Source organism: Mus pahari, chromosome 4, assembly GCF_900095145.1.
Source record: "Mus pahari chromosome 4, PAHARI_EIJ_v1.1, whole genome shotgun sequence".
NCBI lineage: Eukaryota > Metazoa > Chordata > Mammalia > Rodentia > Muridae > Mus > Mus pahari.
The window spans coordinates 78,971,105-78,979,950 of NC_034593.1; positions in this window are offsets into that span (position 1 = coordinate 78,971,105).

The window sequence follows — 8,846 nt, forward strand, 5'->3', positions numbered from 1 at the left end:
TTGGTGATCCCCATAAGACTTCTTTTCTCTGTTATCAGGCTCTGGAGAGGCAGAGAGAGAATGAGACAGAGACAGAGACAGAGACAGAGACAGAGACAGAGACAGAGACAGACAGAGAGACAGAGACAGAGCGCCCTGGACACCCTCCCTTCCTACTTCTGATGGCCATCGATGTTGTGACAAGGAAGGGAAATGTAATCCCAGTTTGGGAAGTGGAATCCGAAAGATTAAATAATATGTGGCAGCCCAGGCCGTTAGTTCCAGTGGACACAGGCAGATCTTTGTGTGTTCAAGGCTAGCCTGGTCTACATAGTGAGTTCCAGGCCAGCCAGAGTTGTCTGGCTCAAAACAAATAAACAAAACAAAATACACAACAAATAAAAAAGGATGTTCAAGGCCAAACTGAAGTACAGGAGACCTTATCTCAAAAATAAAAGGCTGGGAAGCTGGCTCAGGCAGGAAAGCAATCAAACTCAAGGACCTGGGTTTGACTCCCAAGCAGTCATGTGAAAAAGTCTGGTGTAGCAGTGAGCCATATCTGAGGAGGAGGCAGGAGCTCCCTGGGTCTTGCTGGCCAGGGATAGTGTGTGTGTCTGTGTGTGTGGCCTCTGCCAGTCTAGCCCAGTTGGTGAGCTCTGGGTTCAGTGAGGCATCCTGTCTAGGGAAACAAGGAGGATAATGGGGCTGGAGACATGCTCAGTGGTTAAGAGCACTGAGAAAGAAAGAAGGAGGGGAAAGGAGGGGAGGGGAGGGGAAGGGAGGGGAGGGGAGGGGAAATCTGCCTGCCTCTGCCTCCCAAGTGCTGGGATTAAAGGTGTGCACCACCACTGCCCGGATTGGCTTGCTCTCTTTAATCTTGAGATGCCATTAAACTTTCAAATGGATGACAAAGGTCTTCCAGTGAACACTAAAGCAAAGAACTGGCCTGCCAGTTACTGCTGTGTGCATGATATCCAAAGCCCTTGGCTCAGAGGAAGCCTCTCAGATTTGAATGCAGACAGGCCCAGTAACCAGAGAGGGGGGAAGAATCATCGAAATTGGCTAAGAAGGGTGAGTCACCTGGGGCAAACAAGGTCAAGTGAAGTGAAGACAGAGAAGAGGTGTGGGACTGGGTTAACAGACGGCCTCATGGGGCTTTGGAGACTTTGGCAAGAGCAGCCTGTGGTGCAGCACAGGAAACACAGCAGCAGTTCTGAGTAGGGACATTGAGTCTGAAGAGAAGAGGCCAGGGGTACGTGTGGACACCCGAGCTGGTAGCCACAGTCCCATGAGACTAGCCATGAATTTAAAAAATCAGTCAGCTAGCCACTGGGCACGGTGGCACACACCTTTAGTGCTAACACCTGAGAGGCAGAACTAGGTGGATCCCTGTGAGTTCAAGGTCAGCTTAGTCCACGAAGTGAACTTCAGGCCAGCCAGAGCAACAACAATAACAACAACAACAACAACAACAACAAGAAGTCAGGATTCTGTCCCACAAAATTACCTGATGTGGCTCTCTCTCTCTCTCTGTCTGTCTGTCTGTCCAATGTCTTACCATTTGGTTTTAATTTGCATAGATTCCTGCTGCTGTAAAGCCTTTAGTTGGTCCTAGAGGGAAATTTTCTTATTGTAATAAGAAATGTTCTGCACTCATGTCCTGACTCATGGCTGGTCAACTCTCCTGAGACACAGTCTGACTGTTGTGTAACACTCTGGGGAAATGTGAAAAAAAAAATGTCTACTCACCCCAAATAGGGAATCAAAGACAGACCGAAGTGTGCATACCACCAGCATCTAAGTCTGTGAACAAGTGAGCTTTATCAGAGGTTTCAGGGTTACTTACAGGAGCAAACAGCCTATCCCAGCACGAGTGACAGCTCAAAATCTGGGCGCCCAAAGCACACTCACAACCTACATGTAGCACCCCGTCTTAGAGAGTGTGCTTTCCACATACCTCAGTGCTCTGGGCTTCTTCCTGGCCACTGTGCTGAGCTCAGCTTCTACTCAGCTCAGCCTGTCTGAGCTGTCTCTCAGCAGTCCTTACTGCTTTATGTATGCTTAGGGGATGAGGGACCTATCACATCTCCATCAATCAGGGACTACCTGATCAGATGTTAACTCAAAAGCAGCTTTGTTGTGTAGCAATATCTTCCAAACAGAAACATTTCCACCCTGGAGAGAGGATAACCAAAACTCAGGAAATCCCTGAAATTTAACAGACTCATCAGGTCCCTCCCTCCCAGAGATTATGTAATTAGATTCCTACCATCCATTTGGCAGCTCACATATCTAAGCTCTTCTAGATTCCAACAGGCTCTTCTGATTTCTGAGGGTACCAGGCACATAGAGAGAACAGACACACATTTAAGCAAAACACTTAGACATATAAAACAAAAAGAATTTAAAAAACAAGCAAACAAACAAACAAACAGGTAGTTCTGGACACGCCTTTAATCCCAGCACTCGGGAGGCAGAGGCAGGTGGATTTCTGAGTTTGAGGCCAGCCTGATGTACAGAGTGAGTTCCAGGACAGCCAGGGCTACACAGAGAAACCCTGTCTCAAAACCCTCCAAAAACCAAACAAACAAAAAGAACAATTTTGGGTATAGCATGGATGGTACACTAGCGCACCTTGCCTCCAGAATCTATGGACGTTTTTCCTACAATCCACCTGGCTTTTGTCATCCTGCTATGAGGATACTTCACATCTCCCCTCTTAGATGGTCTGCTCAGGGCCAGCATGCACTGTTCAGCTCAGCTTAGGCCTACAGGTCTAATCAACCCCACTGGAGGCCCCACTTCTGGCCATCTAGTTCTGTAGCCCTTCCCTGTCTGACAGCGACACCTGGCGGTTGAAAGGGTCTTAGTCGCACGGACAGTCTTCAGCCCTTTTCAAACAATCTCTACTTTATTTTACCTCATTTTCTGAGTTTTATGTGTACAAATGTTTCACTTATGTGTGTTTAAATGCACTGTATGTACCTTGTGCCCACAGAGGCCAGGACAGTCCTTCAGATCCCTTGAAGCTATAGTTTTCCAGTTCACTGTAAGACACTGAACCTGCTGGGCAGTTGTGGCGCACGCCTTTAATCCCAGCACTCTGGAGGCAGAGACAGGCAGATTTCTGAGCTGCTTGTGGACGTTGTACATCGTGGTGCGGAGCCTAGTGCGCACCACGATGTACAACGTCCACAAGCAGCTGTAAGAGCGGCAAGTGTTCCTAACCACCAAGTATCTATCTCTTTAGCCCCCAACCTAAGTCTGTTTGTGTGTGTGTGTGTGTGTGTGTGTGTGTGTTACATACATGGGGTACACAAACACCACAGTGCCTATGTAGAGATCAGACGATACCCTGTGGTGTTGTTTCCACCTTTATGCGGGTTCCGGTGATGGGACGCAAGTTGTCAGACTTGGGCGGCAAATGCTTCGCACACTGAGCCGTCTTGATGGCCCAAGCTTAATCTTGTTTTCACCTGTACTGCTTTATTTTATTTTTGTGTGTGTGAGTCTTTTGCCTGTATGTATGTCACAGGTCACATGCATGTCACTGGCATGCTCAGAGATTTGAAGAGGGCATCTGATGCCATGAAAATGGAGGTATGGAAGGTTGTGGGCTACATATGAGTTCTGGAAGCCACGCCCGGGTCCTCTGTAAGAACAGGAGGTGCTCTGGCTGTTAAGCATCCCTACATTTTACCTTATTTATCGGTGAACTGCAGTGAAAGTTCTGGAGCCATCCAAAACTCAGCATCTGACATTTCCTTAACCTCCCCCCCCACCCCCGTAGGAACACCAGCATGACACAAACCTTGCCACATTCTTTCTAGGTAACCCAGACAGCTCCCTTGTCTGTGTGCCCCTTCTCTAATCCCTCTGATTGCTTTAACATTCATTTTTCTTTTTGAAAGACAAGGTGGCACACACCTTCAATTCCAGCATCCAGAAGGCAGAGGCAAGTGGAACTCAGTGAGTTCCAGGCCAGCCAGGGCTACTGCCACACAGTAAAACCCCATCTCACAAAAGAAAGAAGAAAAGAAAGGAAGGAAGGAATTATTGGGGCTGGTGATGAAGCTCAGGGTACAGCAGGGTCTCTAAGCCCCTTCCTCTTCTGTTGTCTTCCTGTCTCTGCTCTTTGTAGGACTTTCTCAGTGGTTCTTGTGATCCTATCCATTAGACACTGATTTAGCCTGTGTCGATTCAGTTCAGGCTGCCTTAGTTTTAAGAACTGACATCCCAGGAAAGGCTGTTGAGCATACATGTCATTTCTATTCCCTGCCACTTGCATCCTGCAAGCAGCACCTCATATCTTCTTCTCTTTCCCTATGTGCCCCGCCACATCCGAGGCTGACACAGCAGCCAGCAGCCACGTGTCTCTTTCCTACTATAAGCGCCCCTTACAAAGGAATACACTAATGTCTTGATCTGGGAATACAGATGGTGTTTTCTTTTTCTCTTTGCCTTTCTTTCCTTTTTTCATATTTATTTATTTATTATTTATTTATATGTGTGTGCCTGCGTATATGTATGTGGTGTGCCACATACGTGCAGGAATCTGCAGATGTCAGAAGAGGGTATCAGATCCCCCAGAACTTGAGCTATAGGTAATTGTTATCCACCATCTGGGTGCTAGGAACTAAACCCCGGTCTTCTGCCATAGCTTTTAACCACTGAGCCATCTATCCAGCCCGGAGTCTGTTTTTGTTGTTGTTGTTTATTTGTTTTAAGATTTATTTATGTTATGTGAGTACACTGTAGCTGTCTTCAGACACACCAGAAGAAGGCATCAGATCCCATTACAGATGGCTGTGAGCCACCATGTTGTTGTGGGAATTGAACTCAGAACATCTAGAAGAGCAGTCAATACTCTTAACTGCTGAGCCATCTCTCCAGCTCCCATTTCTGGTTTTTAAAAAAGATGTATTTATTATTTTTAAGTGTGTGTGTGTTTGTGTGTGCATGTGCATCAAATCACCTGTGGTGATTGAAATAGGAATGGCCCCCATAGACTTATTGCAGGATATTTGATTACCATATGAATTCCAAGACTGTGTTACTTACTAAAAAAAAAAAAAAAAAAAAACCTGTTTCTAGTTATGGTGTGGTTCAGCCCTTAGCATACACCTTTAAATCCCCTGGCTGGAATATGGACACATCCTTAGTATACACCTTTAATCCTAAACAATGGACGTACCATTACTTTGTAGCAGGAAGCACCCATGTTTCAATGTGATGTCTAATTGAGTGGCAGACAAAGTAACAAATCAGAGAAAGACTTGACAGAATGGATAAGCCCTACTCTCAGAAGAAGAGCCGCAGAAAGGGAATCTACTTAAGAGAGCAGTGCAGAGAGAGGAGGCAGTTTTACTGGAAGAGTTACAGAGACAGGCTGCAGAGAACAAGGTAGACATAGATTAAGACAGAACAAGCCAGAGAATGAGAAGGAGCCAGAAGATTAGAACACATTGCTAGAGTTAGTTGAGGCCAGGCAGAGCCATTCAGGAGAGGCCAAGAGAGAAGCCAGTTTGACTCAGCTTGGAGAGGAGTTTGAGCCAGAAGAGCTGAGTTGAACCAGCCAGCCAGAGATCAGAAAGGACAAGAAAAGGTGAGCTTATTCAGCACCAAGTTTCAGAGGTTAAAACCATCTAGATTAGATTGTACAGAGGCTAGGACTTCCAGGACTAGGCCTGGGTTAGCAGACAGACGCAGTGAGCCTCTGAGACAGCAATGACTCCGGAGACCACTCCTTCATAGACTCCTGTGTGTGAATGTTTGGCTATAGGGAATGGCACTCTTAAAGGTAGAGTTAACCACATTGGAGGTGAGCTTTGAGGTCTCCTATGCTCAAGCTAAGTGCAGTGTGACACACGGTCTCTCCTTGCTGGCTGTGGATCAAGAAGTAGAACTCTCGGTTCCCTCTCCAGCATCATATTGGCCTATTTGCTAACCATGCTTCCTACTATGACAATAATGTGCTAAGCCTCTGAAACTGTAAGCTAGCTTTAATTAGATGTTGTCCTTTATAAGAGATGCTGTGGTCATGGTGTCTCTTCACAGCAGTGAAACTCTAACACATCCCTTAGAGGCTGAAGTTACAGACCGTTGTGAATACACGATGTGTTTGTGTGTGTGGGGGGGGTTCTAGTTTGCTGTCTGTCTTAATTAGGGTTCTATTATCGTGAAGAGACACCACAACCACAGCAACTCTTATAAAGGAAAACATTGAATTGGGGCTGGCTTTCAGTTTTAGAGGATTAGTCCATTGTCTTCATGGCAGGAAGCATGGTGGCACACAGGCAGATATGGTGTGGGAGGGGTCGCCGAGAGTGCTCTGCAGGTAGCAGAAGGAGACTGTCACACTGGACACAACTTGAGCGTATAGGAGACCTCAAAGTCCACCTCCACAGTGACATACTTCCTCCAACAAAGCCACACCTCCTAATAGTGCCTATAACAGTCTCTAAGGGCCATTCCTATTGAAACCACCACCGCACCCCATACCACATGAGAAGATGGAACAGATGTGCAGCATCCCAGGGACCTACCACCCTCACATGGCTCAGCCCCAGCTTCCTGCAAGCCACACAGAGGTCTGTGCGCTCTCAGAAGCACTGGAGGAGTCTGGAATGTTAAACACGGTTGTCCCTTTAGGGAAGGGATGTACAGCCTTACGTGCCCAGAAGGCCGATGACCTTTGCTCTGTGTGGCCAGAGACTTTTCCAGCACCAGATCCTTCCCTAGACCCTTATCATTAGTTTGTTTTTCTCAGTCTATAGAACTTGTCTTCATGGACCTCACAAAGAGCTCGCTGTAGTCATGCCTAGTTTGTGTTTAGTTCACTTTGTTCTTCAAAGATATTTAGGAATGCTTTGCTGTGAACTCGGGACTGAGTTAATGATTACCAGGATAAAGTTTTAAACCAAATTGTGCTGTGCTTAAGTATGCCTAAAGTAAGCCACTTGGGGTCAGACTCCAGAAGTTTGAACCAACACCCGTTATTTAGTCACGTTGAACCTAACTACCCTCTTGCCTCCCTTCAGTTACACCTTTGGCTGTGGGGCTCAAAGAGACCCCTGTGGCTTCCTGCCTCAGCACTCAGGAAGTTGCCAAGCGTGGTGGCCCATCCCTGTAATCCTAATAACTGGAAGGCAGAGGCAGATGGATCTCTGTGAGCTCAAGGCTAGCCTGGTCTATATAACAAGATCAGGTCAACATGGGCTGCAAAGTGAGACCTTGTTTCAAAAAAAGAAAAAAAACAAGAGAAAGAAGTTATTCTGCCTAAGTCTCTTTAGTGAGCCAGTGAGTTTACTGACTTTACTTACAAGAGAGTGGAGGAGAGTTCCTCATAGACACTTCGGTGACTCAAAGGAGCTGCACAAGCTAAAAGTCACCCCCACCTGGGGAAGGGCTGAGGATCTTTGCATGCCTAACCATTGCACACCTAGAGCCCCATGCACAGCCTGGAGGGTCTGCAAATCTCTTCTGCCCAGTTGCTCTTATGCTTATGTTGCCTTGTGGATCTTCTCGGTTTCAGGAGCTTCCTGAGACCTACAAGCTTGTTTACTAATTGAGCCTTATTTCATCTACTTCTCAGTGGTAAGGAGTCTCCCTTCAGTTTTGAAAAAATAGCTGCCCACAGTTAACTAGCTTGATAATTGTTTTACAATGATTACATATCTTTTTTTTCTAAAGATTTTATTTATTTATTANATGTAAGTACACTGTAGCTGTCTTCAGACACTCCAGAAGAGGGCGTCAGATCTTGTTCCGGATGGTTATGAGCTACCATGTGGTTGCTGAGATTTGAACTCTGCACCTTCGGAAGAGCAGTCGGATGCTCTTGCCCACTGAGCCATCTCACCAGCCCCAATGATTACATATCTTAAAACATCATATTGCATGTCATATATACCTTCATAAAGTTTGGGGCACTTCACCAGCCCCAATGATTACATATCTTAAAACATCATATTGCATGTCATATATATATATATATATATATATATATATATATATATATATATACCTTCATAAAGTTTGGGGCACTTCTATACCAAGCATCGTTTATTAAATGTTTGCATATGTGTAGCTAGAGACAGATAAACTTCAGAGGCGAAAATTCTCTCTTAATCTGAAAAACAAATATGCTTACTATATGGTAGCTCATGTTGGAAATCCCGGAACTCAGGAAGCTGAGGCAGGAGGATCTCCATGAGTTCCAGGCCAGCCCGAGCTACAGAGTGAGGCTCTGTCTCAAAGAACCAACTGCATTAGCTACTTATCGTGCGGATTTGGCAAGCCATCTGATAAACAACAACGTAAGACATGGTGGAGCACAACCTTATCCCAGCAGTAGGGAGGAAGAGGCAGGCGGATCTCTGTGAGTTCGAGGCCAGCCTGGTCTACAGAGCAAGTTTCAGGGCAGACAGGGCTACACAGAGAAACCCTGTCTGGAAAAAAAACAACCCAACCAAACAACAACAAAGAAAAATAGACCTCAACAACTTAAAGAAAGAAGGGCTTATTTCAGTTCGGAGTTTGGTGGGGACCGCACAATGAGAGTTGGGGGAGGATGGGTCCCTGATAGGAAACTCATCTGATGCCAGACTTTCTTACTGGTGGAACTAAATTCCCTCGGGGGCAAAGATCTGGCAGCTGACAGCTGTCAAAACAGCAGCTGACTGAAAGGAAACAAAAGACCCAGCCGCACGAATGCCTGCTGAACAGAGTTGGCAGTTAGAGCCGAAGGCACTGAAACAAGCCTGCACAGGCCGACAGCAACTGCGCACAGACCGACAGCAACTGCGCACAGCCGGAAACTTTTTTTTTTTAATATTTATTTATTTATTATATGTAAGTACACTGTA